This window comes from Megascapheus bottae, chromosome 17, assembly GCF_031878675.1.
Source record: "Megascapheus bottae isolate mThoBot1 chromosome 17, mThoBot2.hap1, whole genome shotgun sequence".
Classification (NCBI taxonomy): Eukaryota; Metazoa; Chordata; class Mammalia; order Rodentia; family Geomyidae; genus Megascapheus; species Megascapheus bottae.
Window position 1 is genome coordinate 31,525,455 of NC_143525.1, and position 16,894 is coordinate 31,542,348.

Here is a 16,894-nt window from a genome sequence, read left to right on the forward strand (position 1 = left end):
AGACGCACTAGGGAAGACCATAATGAAGTAGCTCTACTAGTCCCCAGAGGACACTAGACTCATGTTAGTCTTATCCTTGGAGGCTGCTCCAGGAATATGTGAGGTTTACAGCGGCGTGTGTGTGTGTGTGTGTGTGTGTGTGTGTGTGTGTGTGTGTGTGTCTGTGTCTGTGTCTGTGTGTGTGTGTGTGTGTGTGTCTGCTGTGTGTGTGTCTGTGTCTGTCTGTCTGTCTGTTTGTGTGCATGCATGAGCTGGTACTGAGGCTTGAACTCGGGGCCTAAACTCTGTCTCTTAGCTTTTCCTCTCAAGGTTGGTACTCCACCACTTGAGTCATGCCTCTACTTCTGGACTTTGGCTGGTTAATCAGAGATGAGGGTCACAGCATCACTGGAGGGAAGAGCTCTTTTGGTGGTCTGTGCAGTTTCCCAAACTTCAACTCCTGAGCCATGTAGGATGTTCACTCCAAAAGCCAAAAAGGAAGAGCTCTGCAGACAATGCAGAATAAACACTGGATACAGCAGTGAAAGACCCAGGCTGGAGCCTGGGAGCTTGGACTCATACTCTCAGCCCTGCCACTGTGCCAGCACCCCCACCCATCAGCCCAGTCCCCATCAGACAAGAAGTGACTGGAAACCTCAGGTTAAAAATACCCAGTTTTGTTGTAAAGAGAAATAAGCACAGGAAGGAAGTATGGGGAGGCAAGGGAGGCTAGAGAAAAAGCCTCAGAGAAGGGAAGGGGACGTTATTAATGGCCGGAAGCTGATCAGGTAGAACCACTGGGGCTGCCCTGCAGATGTCTTGTGGGGCTGCGGAGAGGATGGGGTGTGATGGGCTCCACCTTCTTGGGCAGGCTTCAGGCAGGTCCCCTCCCTGCACTGAAATGATCTTCACCCTCACAGACCTCAGTTCAGATGCCCTTGAAAAGTCTTGACTAGGCCTGGGTTGAACAAAGAGTTTGCTCCCGGGACAATGGGCTTGGGTGCCCAGAGAGGAGTTTGTTTTGCCTGCCATTCTCTTTGGACGGAGTCACCTGAGCTATGGGCCCCTCAGCTATGGGCAAAATGAGAAAAGTGTTTTCAAACTTGGGGAGAGAGGCAGTACTAGGATTTGAAATCAGGAACTTGTACTTGCTAGGCAGGCCACAGAGATATAGCTCCAACCCTTTATTGTCCTGGCTATTTTGAGATAGAGTCCCACTTTTTGTTTAGGTCTATATCTGTACAATAATCTGCCTCTTGTATGTTTCCATCCATAGCTGAGATAACAGGGCGGTGTCACTATGCTTTCCTTCTTTTCCTTTTTTCATTTTGCCAGTCCTAGGGCTGGAACTCAGGCCTAGGCACTGTCCCTAAGCTTCTTTTGCTCAAGGCTAATACTCTACCATTTGAGCCACAGTACCACTTCCAGCTTTTTCTGTTTATGTGATAGAGGAATCAAACACAGGGCTTCATGCATGCTAGGCAAGCACTCTACCACTAAGCCACATTCCTAGTCCTTAGCTTTTTTCTTTGAGATGGAATCTCAAGAACTTTTGGGAGGCCAGGAGTTTGGCCTAGTGGTAGAGTGCTTGCCTAGCATGCACAAAGACCTGCGTTTAATTTCTCAGTACCACATACATAGAAAAAAAGCCAGAAGTGGTGCTGAGGCTCAAGTGGTAGAGCTCTAGCCTTGAGAAAGTCCAAGGACAGTGCTCAGGCCCTGAGCTCAAGCCCAGGACTGGCAAAACAAACAAAAACTTTTTGGCTCAGGAAACCTGGAATAGCCATTCTCCTGATTTCAGCCTCCTGCATAGTTGAGATGACAGATATGTATTAATAAGCTCAACTATTGGCTGAGAAAGTGTCTTGTGATTTTTTTTTTTGGTCTGGCTGGTTTCCAGCTGTGACCCTTTTGCTTTCAACCTCAACCATCTCAGCAGCTATACGCCTGGCAGTCACTCAGTAAGATAGCTATGTGAGTGAAGTGGCAGAGTGTTGGTGACATCACAGAGATTATAATCATGGATGTGGATCTTGGAAACCTGACTGTCACTTACCAGCTACATAACTTTTTTTTTTTTTTGCCAGTCCTGGGCTTAAGCTCAGGGTCTGAGCACTGTCCTTGGATTTTTCTCAAGGCTAGAACTCTACCACTTGAACCACAGCACCACTTCCGGCTTTTTTCTATATATGTGGTACCAAGGAATCGAACCCGGGTCTTCATGCATGCTAGGCAAGCACTCTACCACTAGGCCAAACTCCCGGCTCCTAGCTGCATAACTTATACCAGCTTTCCTATGCTTTAATTTCCTCATCTAGAACAGTGTATGGTTGCTAGTGATTGTTTTGTAAGCGTTGGCCATTGGAGGTGGTATGAAAGGGTATGTAGATGACAGGAAAGAAATTCTCACATCAATGACATTGAAAGGCTCATCACAGAGAGCCTCACATCACACCCGGCCAGGAGGAAGCCAGGGAAAGGAGGATCTAGACGACCCCAGTGTTCAGTACCAACTGTCTTCAGGAGGAAATGATATCCGAGCAAGCACATTTCAATGTAATACAAGAACATTTGTTTAAATCAAATGTCAGCACACAGGGATGGAATGTAGAGACAGGGTCACAATACATATGTAGAAAAAAGCTGGAAGTGGTGCTGTGGCTCAAGTGGTAGAGCTCTAGCCTTGAGAAAGCCCAAGGACAGGGGGCTGGAAGTGTGGCCTAGTGGTAGAGTGCTTGCCTAGCATGCATGAAGCCTTGGGTTCTATTCCTCAATTCCACATACACAGAAAAAGCCAGAAATGGTGCTGTGGCTCAGGTGGTAGGGCACTAGTCTTGAGAAAGCTCAAAGACAGTGCCCAGGCCCTGAGTTCAAGCCCTAGGACTGGCAAAAAAAAAGAAAGAAAGAAAGAAAGAAAACCCAAGGACAGGGCCGGGAGTTTTGCCTAGTGGTTAAAAGTGCTTGCTTAGCATGCATGAAGACCAGGTTCGATTCCTTGGTACCACATACATAGAAAAAAGCCAGAAGTGGTGCTGAGGCTCAAGTGGTAGAGCTCTAGCCTTGAGAAAGTCCAAGGACAGTGCTCAGGCCCAGAGCCCAGGCCCAGGACTGGCAAAAAAAAAAAAAAAAAGAAAACCCAAGGACAGTGCTTAGACCCTGAGTTCAAGTCCCGGGACTGGCAAAAACAAAAAACAATCAGGCATGATGAATGGTACATGCCTGGTAGTCCCAGTTATTCAAAAGGCAGAAATAGGAGGATCAAGATTCAAGATTGGCCCTGGCAAAGTTAGTGGCAAATACTACCTGATAAGGGGAAGAAGAAGAAGAAGAAGAAGAAGAAGAAGAAGAAGAAGAAGAAGAAGAAGAAGAAGAAGAAGAAGAGGAGGAGGAGGAGGAGGAGGAGGAGGAGGAGGAGGAGGAGGAGGAGGAGGAGGAGGAGGAGGAGGAGGAGGAGGAGGACAACAACAATAACAAGTATAAGGTTCTAGGGGCCGGGAGTTTGGCCTTGTGGTTAAAGTGCTTGCCTAGCATGCATGAAGGACCCGGGTTCGATTCCTCGGTACCACATATAGGAAAAAAAAAAAAAAGCCAGAAGTGGTGCTGAGGCTCAAGTGGTAGAGCTCTAGCCTTGAGAAAGTCCAAGGACAGTGCTCAGGCCCTGAGCTCAAGCCCAGGACTGGCAAAAAAAAAAAAAAAACAAACAAACAAAAAAAAAAACAAGTATAAGGTTCTGAGTTCAATCCTCAATATAGAAAAAAAAAAGGGGGGGGGTAGGGAGCATGGCCTAGTGTAGCGTGCTTGCCTAATGTGCACGAAGCCCCGGGTTCGATTCCTTGGTACCACATACATAGAAAAAGCCAGAAGTGGTGCTGTGGCTCAAGTAGTAGAGCTCTAGCCTTAAGAAGAGCCCAAGGACAGCACTCAGGCCCTGAGTTCAAGCCCTAAGACTGCAAAAAAAGAAGAAGAAGTGTGTGTGTGTGTGTGTGTGTGTGTGTGTGTGTGTGTGTGTATATACACACACTTTTTTTTTTTTTTTTTTTGCCAGTCCTAGGCTTGAGCTCAGGACTTGAGCACTGTCCTTGGACTTTCTCAAGGCTAGAGCTCTACCACTTGAGCCTCAGCACCACTTCTGGTTTTTTTCTATGTATGTGGTACAAAGGAATCGAACCCGGGTCTTCGTGCATTCTAGGAAAGCAGTCTACCACTAAGCCAAACTCCTGGCCCAGAAGAAGTATTTTTTATCACTGAGTTATAGTCTTAGTCCTATTATTGCTTTGTTTTATTTATGTATTTATGTATATATGTATTTATTTATTTTTGTGGGTCAGGGGCTTGAACTCTGGGCCTGGGTGCTGTCCCTGGGCTCTTTAGCGCAAGGCTACCTCCCTACCCCTTGAGCCACAGCCTCACTTCCATTTTCTAGTGATTAATTGGAGATAAGAGTCTCAGGGACTTTTGTGCCGGGCTGGCTTTGAACCTTGATCCTCAGATCTCAACCTCCTGAGTAGCTAAGGTTACAGGTGTGAGCTACTAGGCCTGGCCTATTGTTACTTTAAAGTATAAGTAGACACTAAATCCATAGAGGCATAGGGAGTATGCTGGAGGAGCAGCAGGCTTTTCACTCTCCAGCTCCTAGCCAGGAAAATCTAATGCCTTCCTATTTATACCTTGCTTAAATGATATCATGAATTATGTTGTCTATGTTGACAAAGGAAGGAGAAGGAGGAGGAGGAGGAAGAGGAGGAGAAAAGAAAGCCAGCTCACACCTGTAATCCTAGCTACTCCAGAGGCTGAGATCTGAGGATCAAGGCACCAAGCCAGCCCAGGCACAAAAGGATCTGAGACTTTTATCTCTAATTAACTAACCTCTAGAAAATGGGAAGTGGGGCTTAACTAGAGGATAGGGCTGTAGCTTTGAGCTGAAGAGTTCAAAGACAGCAACCATGCTGAGATCAAGCACTGTGACCCACCAAAAAAAAAAAAAAAGTGCTGCCAAGAAGCTGCAGATTAAGGCCATCCCAATTCAGTGAGCACTAGCACACAAGAAAATGGCAAAGGTGGCCCATGTCCTTACAAAGTAATCAGGGCTCCAAGGTGAGATAGGAGTTGGACATAGACTGGAAGATCAGACTCTGGTCAGTCCTTGAAGAATTAGAAGGTCGCCAAGTAGAGATGGAAGAAGGGATTGGTATTCCCAAAGAAGGTACAGAAAGAAAGAAAGAAAAGAGAGAGAGAGAGAGAGAGAAAGGCACAAGATTTGAGTAGTGACCTCGAGCTAACATGCCTCCAGAGTGTGAAGGAGAAAAGGGAGGGTGAATTAACTGTGAGAACTGGAGATGATTACTCATGTACACCTTAAGTTTTGTAGTGAGTGACACAGTAAATCCAAAGAAAAAAACATTACAGAACAAAACCTATCCAGGGTCCTATGATGAGTTAGTCGGCAGCCCAGCCAGGCCAGATTCAGGTTGACAGAGCTCCTGGCTCCACACTGACCAGACACTGATAGGTGTGTGGGAAAGTGCTCCAGGCCAGACTAAGGAAGACTCAGTCTCTGGGAAACCCAAGAGTTTCCAAGTACCTGGGCATCCTTCCCTACTGCTGGCTTAGACCTTGTTGAATTGAATCTTCCCATGGAACCTGGGAAGTGGACAAGCTGGTGGCTGGACTGAAGGGAACCCAAATGGGTTGGGCTGGGATTGGCAGAGTGTGGGATCCCTGCAATAAAATGAAGGGAGAGGAGCCCTTGCAGTGTCCTGGGGTGTGAGGCACAGGGTGTGGGGCCCTGCATTCCTGGATGCTGAAGACGCCCAGCTGATGATTATCATTATTATTCCTGCTCCAGCTTCTCAGAGCTTTCATCCTGCAGGACCCTGCCTTGCTGGGCAGGCGTCTCCAACAAGCAAGGGGTGGGGCAGGTGGCTCCTGACTACCGAGCGACACAGCATGACCAGATATCTCCTTTCCCACTGCACTGAACCTAACTGTGGACACACGAGCAGAATCTGTCCAGAGGAAACTAAGGCAAAGAAACAGGGAATGATTTGACCAAGGTTCCTATAGCAGAAATTCACTTCCTTCTCCTGCCATATTTCCTCACTAGGTCATGCTTATCCTCTCAGATCTTGTCAGCCTGGAGGGGAGCCAGAGAAGGTGTGGATTCTAGAAGAGAGAACTGGGCTGGGGCCAGGACAGCAGAGCTGGTACCCTCTGTGTGCCAGGTGCTCCGGGCATCATGAGGTCAGGCTCCTGGTTTCGCGTTGCTCTGGAAGGCTCTGCCATATGGGTGGATCTTTCCCCCCAGCCCCTGAGGGAGGACAGCAGCACAGATGTGCAAAACACCCAGCTCTCTCCCATCATCAGAGGCTAGCCTTAGCATCCTGGAATAGGAGAAGCCTAGATCTCATAAAGATGGGCCAGGCCCAGGGATAGAGGGCCAGACAATGGCTCACAGAAAGCAAACGGTGTATATTTGTATGTGAGTATTATGTGCACCTTTGCTAACAACAGCTTCCAGTGGTAACATGTTCTTGCTTGCTGAGATGAAATGAAAAGGGAGAAGCGACTGAAAGGGAATGTGAGTGACAACCTGATGACTGAGTGAGGGGTTCAGTGGAACTCTACGAAACACATGGAGACTGTCTGAGTTGGCACCCAGAAGCGAAGGAAGGGAATGGTCCAACCAGCTGCAGGCAGGCAACCAGTCTCCCTCAATACCTGTAGTCTTACACAATGTGGTAATGTCTAGGGGCAACTGGCTTACAGAGGTGGGACAACAGAGAACAGGGGAAGGGATGTGGGAGAGAGAAGACAGTAAACTGAATTTCTGTGACTTCCACAAACTCTCATGTATTCCCAGCTCCCAGAGTCTCCATGTAGCTTTCATGTAGCAGACACTTACCCACTTACTGTGGGTAAGGCATTTTGCTTGGTGCTACAGGTGAAGATGCATGAGGTACGTCCTCTTCCCTCAGAGGGCTGTTTGTCTTTAGCCATGCCCTCCACACAAGGCAAGACCAACATCCTGGCTTAAGCCCCAAGTTCTTCTTCCTCCCTAGCCATCTTTGCATGTGAGTGAATTGGTATTACCTCTGCCATCAGACTATTCATCAGCTCTCTGAGGTCAAGACCAAAACTGCTACAAGTCTTGCTTATGTCTGGACCCCCACTCTGCCAAAACTCCCAGTCCTCAGCCACAAAAGTCATCTCTTGGGCTTGGGGTGTGATTTGAGGGACATAGGTACAGTGCTGTTTAGCAAGTGCAAGGCCCAGTCTCCCTCCCTCCCTCCCCCCCCCCACACCTTTTGAGCTTACCAGAAGTAGAGCTATGACTCAAATGGTAGAGCACTAGCCTTGGGCAGGACAGTGCCAAAGCTAGCCTGGGTACTAAAGTCTGTGAGACGCTTATGTCCGATTAACCATCAGAAAACTGAAAGTGGGGCTGTGGCTCAAGGGGTAAGGCAGTAGCCTTGAGCTGAAGAGCTCAGGGACAGCACCCAGGCCCAGAGTTCAAGTCCCATGACCAACCAAAAAACAAAAAGCAAACGAGCAAACAAAAAAACCCCAGCAATGGCAAAGGCATGAAAGTACGAAAGGATGTGGCCTGTTGATGATGCTGAAGGCCTGGGGAGGGTTGGGAGCCAGTCAGGCAACTACTAGGTAAGGGCCAGACAGCATAATACCCAAAATGAATAAACAACGCAGTTCAAATTTCCCTCTAGGCAATGGGGATCTGCATTTGTTTCCAGCTACTGAAATAACAAATGATCACAAATCAAGTAGCCTAAAATAATCAGTGTGTTATAGAGGCTCAAACATCAACGGTCTCACTGAACTAAAATCGAGGTGTTAGCAGGGTTAGAATTGGTTCTCTGCCTGTTCTTCTAGGAGGCCCGCATTCCCAGATTCATACCTTTCTCTCTCTTCACACCCAACAATTACATCCCATGACTCTGCCACTTAAAAGCTATGTGATCTTATATCATTTCTTGTTTATTTTTTTCTCTCCTTTGGCTTCCTCATCTGCAAAACAGGGATACCTATCTTATCCCTGGTTATAAGACTAATATAACAGAGGTGATATTTAAAACAGTAAGGCTCATTTGATGAATTAGGAATAGCTGCGAGCTGAGTTAGTTCTAAGATCAGTGACCCAGTCAGGACATGCACAATCCCTGTTCTACAGAGCGGAAGTCAGTTTCCCGGGAGGCTTTCAGCACAGTAAGGAAGGAGGTACCCAAACACCACAGATCTTTGGCACAGAGATGTGGAGCTCCAAGTGGTATCACATATTTCAATACAACACTGTGCTTTGCTGCTTCTTGATTGGCATAAAGAAACAAGGCCTAGGGCTAGGAGCATAGCCTAGTGGTAGATGCTTGTCTAGCATGCAGGAAGCCTTGGATTCGATTCCTTGGTACCACATACACAGAAAAAACTGGAAGTGGTACTGTGGCTCAAGTGGCACAGCACTAGCCTTGAGAAAATGTACCCAAGGACCATGCCCAAGCCCTGAGTCAAGCCCCAGGATTAACAAAGAAAAGAAAAGGAAAGGCAAAAAAAGAAACTGGTGTGATGGCTCACACCTGTAATCCTAGCTACTCAGGAGGCTAAGATATGAGGATCAAGGTTCAAAGCCAGCACAGGCACAAAAGGACCTGAGACTCTTATCTCCATCTAATCTCCAGAAAACGGGAAATGGGGGTTGGCTCAAGGGTAGGGCAGTAGCCTTGAGCTGGAAAGCTCAGGGACAATGCCCAGGACCAAGGGTAGGGTGGCAGCCTTGAGCTGAAGAGCTCAGGAACAGCACCCAGGGGGGTTCAACCCCTATGACGCCCCCTCCCAAAAAAAAAGAAAGAAAAAGAAAAAAGAAAAGAAAAGAAAGCCTAAAATTGGGTGTTATGGAGCATGTCTATAATCCCAGCTACTAGAGAAGTGGAAACAGGAGCTCAACCTGAGTAAAGGAGCTCATATCTCAAAAATAAAATACCAATGAAAAGGGTAGGGCCAGTTAAAGACTAGGTAATATCTTATGTGGGCACTCTGTCTAGCTTCAGGTCTCTTAATTCCTAATAAATGTTGAACCATTTTTTTGTGTTCCCAATTCCCAGTAAGTATCCATGAACTTGAAACTTTTCCCTCCTGGTAAATTTTTTTTTTCTTCTTGTAGAATTTCCTGGCAAAGACAAGAGTGAGGACTTAATGTTTGCATATCCAATGCTATGGACATGGTATATCTATGACATACAAACCCTCAGCCTAATTTTAATTATGTTCTAAAATCTAAGTGCCAGTGATTGTATATAGAGATTCCCTTCTTGAATACTTGTTTGTTAAATACGTCACTTGAAATATGATGTAAAAATCAATGTTAATAAATTCTAAAAGAAAAAAAAAACAAAGGGAAAAGAAAAAGAACTTTCTGGCAAAGATACAGATCTCCTAGCTGTTTACCTGCAAGCAAGGTTGTCAGATAAAATGGAAGACATACCATTACATTTGAATTGCAATTAATCATTTTAATATAAATAGATCCCAAATATGACAATATGTTAAATGGTACTTTTTTAAACCAATTTGATTAACCAGAATATTCTGTTCAACAAGTAACATTTTACTGTGTGTTCTCTAATGCAATCTACAAAGTAGATCTTATTCAAGACCTGAAAGTTCCATTCCAGTACTTTTTTTTTTTTTTTTTTTTTTGCCAGTCCTGGGCTTGAGCTCAGGGCCCAAGCCCTTGGGCTTTCTCAAGGCTATAGCTCTACCACTTGAGCCACAGCACCACTTCCAGCTTTTTCTATATATGTGGTACTGAGGAATCGAACTGGGGTCTTCATGCATACTAGGCAAGCACTCTACCCCTATGCTACATTCCCAACCCCTCCAGTACTTTCTTTACAGATGACTTTCTTTGTAGTAACAGAGGAGAGAAAGGAAGATTCTAGAAAGATAGAAGAAGGTCCTGGAGTCAGAAAAGTAAGGACTAGTCCTCTTGCTTTTGATATAAGAAGCCTCTTGGGCTGGGAGTTTGGCCTAGTGGTAGAGTGCTTGCCTAGCATGCACGAATACCCGGGTTCGATTCCTCGGTACCACATACATAGAAAAAGCTGGAAGTGGTGCTGAGGCTCAAGTGGTAGAGCTCTAACTTTGAGAAAGTCCAAGAACAGTGCTCAGGCCCTGAGCTTAAGCCCAAGACTGGCAAAAAAAAAAAAAAAAAGCCTCTACTGTCCAAATTTTTTTTTTTTTTTGCCAGTCCTAGGGCATGAACTCGGGACCTGAGCACTGTTCTTGGACTTTCTCAAGGCTAGCACTCTACCATTTGAGCCACAGCACCACTTCTGCCTTTTTCTATGTATGTGGTACCAAGAAATTGAACCCAGGTCTTGGTGCATGCTAGGTAAGCACTCTACTATTAGGCCAAACTCCTGGCCCCTGCTGTCCAACTCTTTCACGAAATGGATTTGAACAAGCTCTGAATCCTCACCTGCCCTTCACTGATGGGAAGCATCATTTCTGCTCCCTGGGACTCCCAGACCCCATGGAAAGAAGCAGAGTGCAGACTGAGATCTTCCTTCTTTCCTTCCTTCCTTTCTCTTCTCTCTTCTCTTCTCTTCCTTCCTTGCCTGCCTTCTATCCTTTCTTCTCTCCTTCCCTCTCTCCTTGCTTGCTTTTCTTCTTTCTTTCCTATGATATGTAACCAACCCAATACTCTAAATTGCTCTCTTTGATACATGACTGGAATAAAGGACTCTCACTAGCTATAGAAAGTGCATGAAAGCCTGTGTAGATTGGGTGGATATAACATTCTAATTCATATGGCTGGGAATGTGGCTTAGTGGTAGAGTGTTTGTCTAGCATGCACAAAGCCTTGGGTTCAATTGAGCAAAAAGAATCTCAGGGACAGTGCTTATGCCTGAGTTCAATCCCCAGGACTCACACACACACACACACACACACACACACACACACACACACACACACGCACATTCCAATTCATTATTCAATCCTTTTGCTCTACAGCATTATCCCATGAGACTTCTCCAAACTAGAAATGCCATCCTCAGCTCCTCCTGAATTGTACTTCATATAGTCTGCGGGAGTAGCTGTCTGAGGCCCCACCTCCCCCAGTTTGAAAGACTGATGCCTCCCACCATGGTACATGGCTAAGCTGTTGGTCTCAGGGGACTTGAGTTTTTATATCAGAGTTGTTGAGGCACCCTTTGTGGGAGACTTCTACACTCCATCTAGTATCCTTTCAGATTCTCTAAATAAATAATACAATACCAGTCTAGACAATTTTATTTCTTTAGCCAGTCCTGGGGCTTGAACTCAGGGCCTGAGCACTGTCCTTGGACACTTTGCTCAAGGCTAGCACTCTGCCACTTGAGCCACAGCACAACTTCCAGCTTTTTCTGTGAATATGGTACCAAGCAATCAAACCAGGGCTTCATGCATGTCAGGCAGGCACTCTACCACTAGGCCATGCTCCCAGCCCCAGTTTCCTAGATTTTATGTCTGTGAAAACCAATACAGCCTCTCAGCCAAGGGCTGCAAGGCGTCCTGGATGGGACTGGGATGCCAGATGGCTGTGAGGTGCACGGAATCTGCTGGGTCCTCTTAAACCCCTCCACTTGCTTTTGAGGAAAAAACAAAAACAAAAACAAAAATGGACCCCGAGGGGCAAAGGGAATTAATGACTTACCACTTACAATCTCTAGGATCAACTTGCTCCAGATAAGGTCTCATTATTGTTAATTATATTTCTTGCTATTATTGTTATTCACCCAGCTCCTAGAAAAAGCTGCCACAGCTCAGTTAAGGACCTCAGGCCAAGGATTTAATTAATACTGCTTCTGAATGCTGAGCCTTTAGGATACCACGTGGCAACCCTTGTATCCCCTCCTCTTCAGGTTCCCCCTCCTCTGGCTCCACCCACAGGCTTCTAGGACTCACAGATCCTCCCCTACTGGCTCTATTATCCTCTCCACTGAAAATCGCTCCTCCTCTCCCAGTCTTCCTTGTCCCTAGAATCCCCTCTCACTCTTTCCTTCCCTTTCCTGCAGTTGCCTAACATACACACACCACCACCACCACCACCTCCAAACTATTCTCAAGAGTCAAACCTTTAGGGGGTCTGAAAGCAGAAACAGAGTCCCCAGAGCCTCCCCTACCCGCATACCCCCCCACCCCCCACTTCATTCACTGCTTTCCTGGTCTCCCAGCCCATCTCCCAGGAAAACTGTAGGGCTGCTCCAGGCGGAGTGGCCGGTTGGGTGGGTTGGCTGGTTTAGGGTTACAGAGTTTGGCACTAACTTCCAGGGAGCCTCGTGCAGCTGCCCTTTTTAATTAATTGATTCTAATTTTTAAAAGCCTATCTCAATTGGTCCTGAGTTCATGCCTTTGGGGCATATGTCACATCCATTATGGACAATTAAACAGTATTGCCTAAAAGAATCTGAGCCCCTTTGAAGACTCACAATTTCTATTTGGGCCTTAGAGTACTGAACTGTGGACAGATCTTGAGGACCCAAAGTCCTAAAGAGAAACCAGGCTTCTTTAATTGACTTAGGGATAGGAAGATGTTTACTTCTCTGCAGGTGGCAGCATTGGGGCCCTGGTCCCTATTTTAGCCCCAGGAATCATCTTTACTTTGCTTAGATTAGGAGGTGGCCTTATTTTTAGAATGGAACCAATGTCTGTGAAATTTAAAAGTCCACCTCTCCATTGTTAGAACTAGCTGCTCACAAAAATGAGGATGAATCTCCTCATCCTCAGTGGGTTTTGATTTGATTTGTAGCTTTCCCTTGCTAAATCTGCTATACACAAGTAAACTCTTGTTTTTATTACAATGGTTTCACTTAAGGAAATGGTTGAAATGATGGGTAGAGATGATTTCCTAAAGACCTTTGATTTCTGGTTTGTAGCCATGTAAAGAGATTTTAAAGAGCCAGATAGAAACTGGTGGCTCAAGCCTGTAATCCTAGCTAATCAGGAGGCTGAGATCTGTGAGAAACAGGGTTCGAAACCAGCCCAGGCAGGAGAGTCTCTGAGATTTTTTTTTTTTTTTTTGTAGGTCCTAAGGCTTTTAACTCAGGTCCTGGGCACTGTCTCTGAGCCTGTCTGTGCTCAAGGCCAGTGCTTGACTACTTGAGCCACAGTACCACTTCCCCTAAACTCTTATCTCCAATTACTCATCAGAAAACCAGAAATTGTGGTATAGCTAAAAGTAGTAGAGTACTACCTTTGAGCAAAAGGTGCCCCAAAATTTTAAAGGACTTTTGTGTGTGTGTGTGTGTGTGTGTGTGTGTGTGTGTGTGTGTGTGTGTACTGGGGCTTGAATACAGGATGTAGGCACTGTCCCTGAGTTTTTTCACTCAAGCCACAGTTCCATTTTTACCTTTTTGGTGGCTAACTGGCTTGGCTAGCTTTAAACCTCCTCAGATTTCAGCCTCCTGAGTAGCTAAGATTACAGGCTTGAGCCACCACCAGAACCTAGTTTAACTTAAAAAAAATGTTAAGAACATGAAGAATAATTACAACTATTTTTTTTTTCTTTTTTGCCAGTTCTGAGACTTGAACTCAGGGCCTGGGCACTGTCCCTGAACTTCTTTTGCTCAAGGCTAGCACTCCACCACTTCAGCCACAGCACCACTTCTGGTCTTTTGTGTTATGTGGTACTGAGGAATTAAATCCAGGGCTTCATGCATGCTAGACAAGCACTCTACCACTATGCCAGCTTCCCAGCCTAATATTTTTCCATAGACAAAAGAAAATAGAAAGAATGGGAACTGGCTTGAAACCTTAGTCTTGTTAACATCTTCCTATCTGTCCAACTGGAATTAAAACATTAATAAGCCAGATGCTGGTGGCGCATGCCTATGACCCTAGCACCTCAGGAGGCTGAGATCTGAGAAACACAGTTCAAAGCTAGTCCTCCTGTCCCCACCCCCCCAAAAAGCTAGCCCAAGCAGGAAAGTTCATGAGACTCTGATCTCCAACTAACCAACAAAAAGCTGGAATTGGAAGTGTGGCTCAAGGGATAAAGAGGTAGCCTTGAGTAATAAAGCTAAGGGACAATTCCCAGGCCCAGAGTTCAAGTACCAGTACTGACACAAAACAAAACAATAACAAAAAAATTAACAGACCATGTAAACATGCTTTTTTCTTATGTATTTAACTCTTTAGACTACTGGCATGTGTGAGCTGTTTATAAATAACCTTGTCCTTTTATGTTTGCCCACACTATGGCTATCTATTTACAGTCTACACTTTCTTTCTTTTTTTTTTTTTTTTTTTTTGCCAGTACTGGGATTGAGCTCAGGGCCTGAGCACTGTCCTTGGACCTTTTCAAGGCTAGAGCTCTACCACTTGAGCCTCAGCACCACTTCTGGCTTTTTTCTATGTATGTGGTATCAAGGAATCGAACCCAGGTCTTCATGCATGCTAGGCAAACACTTTAACCACTAGGCCAAACTCCCGCCCCCCTCCTTTTTTTTTTTTTTTAATTATCCAGGTAATGTATAGAGGGGTTACAGTTATATTTGTCAGGTAGTGGGTACATTACTTCTCGCATATTGATACCCCTTCTCATGTTTTTGTCCCCGTTTTCCTCCCCCGACCCCCTCTCTCATGTGAAACTCATCTCTGATCAACCACCAAAAATGCTAGAAGTGGAGCCGTGGCTCAAGTGGTAGAACACTAGCTGTGATCACCAAAATATCTCAGAGACAGTGTCCAGGCCCTGAGTTCAGGACTGGAACAATAACAAAAATATTAAATACAATTGGTATTCCTCTGCATGGACTAAAAAGAAACAAATAATTTAAAGAACACCAAAAAGAAGCCATGTAAGCTGGACACTGGTGGCTCACATTTGTAACTCTAGCTACTCGGAAGGCTAAGAGCTGAGAATCCTGATATGAAGCCAGCCTGGAGAGGAAAGGTCCTAAGGCTCTTAGCTCCAATTAAGCATCTAAAAACCAGAAGTGGGGTGTGGCTCAAAGGGGTGGAACAGCAGCCTTGAACACAAAAGCTCAAGGATAGCACCCCGGCTCTGAGTTCAAGCCCCAGACTGACAAAGAAGAAAAGAAAACAAATTTAAAAAGAAGAAACTATGTAAGTACAAAAGAGAGTGGGGTGAAATATTTGCATTGTAGAGGAGAGGAGATAATATACCATTGGATATAACTTTATATCCAATGACATTTTATTTCAAAAGTGAAGATTTTTCTTAAATAACAACAGAGTCAGGCACTGGTGGCTCATGCCTGTAATCCTAGCTACTCAGGAGACTGAGATTTTAGGATTGTGGTTCAAAGGCAGCCAAGGCTTAATATAAGTCTGTGAGACTCTTATCTCCAATTAACTACCAGAAAACTGGAAGTAGGCTGTGGCTCAGGTGGTAGATTATTAGCCTAGAGCAAAAAGTGTCCAAGGACAGTGTCCAAGCCCTAAATTCAAGCCCCAGGACTAGAAAAAAGAAAAGTCATTGTGTCTGTAATCCTAGCTACTCAGGGGACTGAGGATCACAGTTCAAAGCTAGTCTGGGCAGGAAAGTACATGAGATTCATCTCCAATAACTACTCACAAAAAGCCAGAAGTGGTGCTATAGCTCAAGTGGTAAAGCCTTGAGCACAGAGAAGTTCAGGGAGACAGCACCCAGACTCTTAGTGCCCTGAGTTCAGCCCCAGCAATTGTGGCTGGGTACCAGTGGTTCATGCTGGTAATCCTATTCATGAGGCTGAGGTCTGAGAATCATGGTTTGAAGCCAGCCGAGCACAAAGTCTATGTGACTTGTGTCTCCAATTAATGATCAGAGAACCAGAAGTGGAGTTGTAGCTCAAAGTGGTAGAACAATAACTTTGAGCCAAAGAGTTCAGGGACAGGGCCAAGCCCTGAGTTCAAACCTCACGACCCACCAAAAAAAAAAAAAAAAAAAAAGCCATGGTAGAGCGCTAGCTTTGAACACAAAGAGGCTCAGGGACAGTACCCAGGCCCTAAGTTCAAGCCCGAGGATGGGAAGATAGGGAAAGAATGCCAAGTTTAGTACCAATAGCTAGCTGATCAAGAGGCGCTCTGGAATTAGCCCTCTTCTTGTGATTTGTTTTCTCAGTATGTATCTTAGACTGGCTATATAGCCCATGCTGGCTTCAAACTCAGGATCCTCCTGCTTCAATCTCCTGAGGGCAGGGATTACAGTCTTGTATCACCACACCCAGCTTATGATTTGTTCAATTACTAACACTAGTTGGCAGTCTCACTCCTGTTGGTAGGTAAGTGGAAAAAGAAGAGTTAAAGAAAAACTGAGCAGCTGAAAATCTTCCCACTGAATCTTGCTCGTTAACCCTAAAGCCCAAAGCCTTCAAAAACATCACTCACCAAAGCTTCATAGGCACAAGTGCTATTTTCCCAGAGGTTTCCTACCAAAACCTCTGAATGACCAGAACATTGAGAAGTCAAGGAACCTGGATCCTGACTTACTGGGTTGGGTGACTTTGGCTGAGCCATTAAAACATTCCTTGGCTTGAATTTCCCTAACTGGGAATAATACCTGTCTTGTCTGTCTTACAGGGTTGTTGGAAGATCAGATGAGATAATGTTCATAACCTCCTGGAAAAACCATAACTCATTCTTCAATGGAAAGCCATAGTATGACTATTATAATTAAAAAGAGTCCTTCAGAAAGCTAGCCTGTGGATAGAGACGCCTCACTTGGAAAGTCACCTCTTTCTTTAGCTATTTCTCATCCAACACAATAGCTCTGGCTAGTGAAGGATGAGGGAATGGATCAAGCATCCAAGAAGATATCTGTCACATTCTGAACTCACCGTCACTCAGAAATGCCAAGCTGAAGTTAAGTCTTTCCTTTTATGACTTACCTGTTTGTTTTGTTCTGCTGGAAGATCCTTTTACC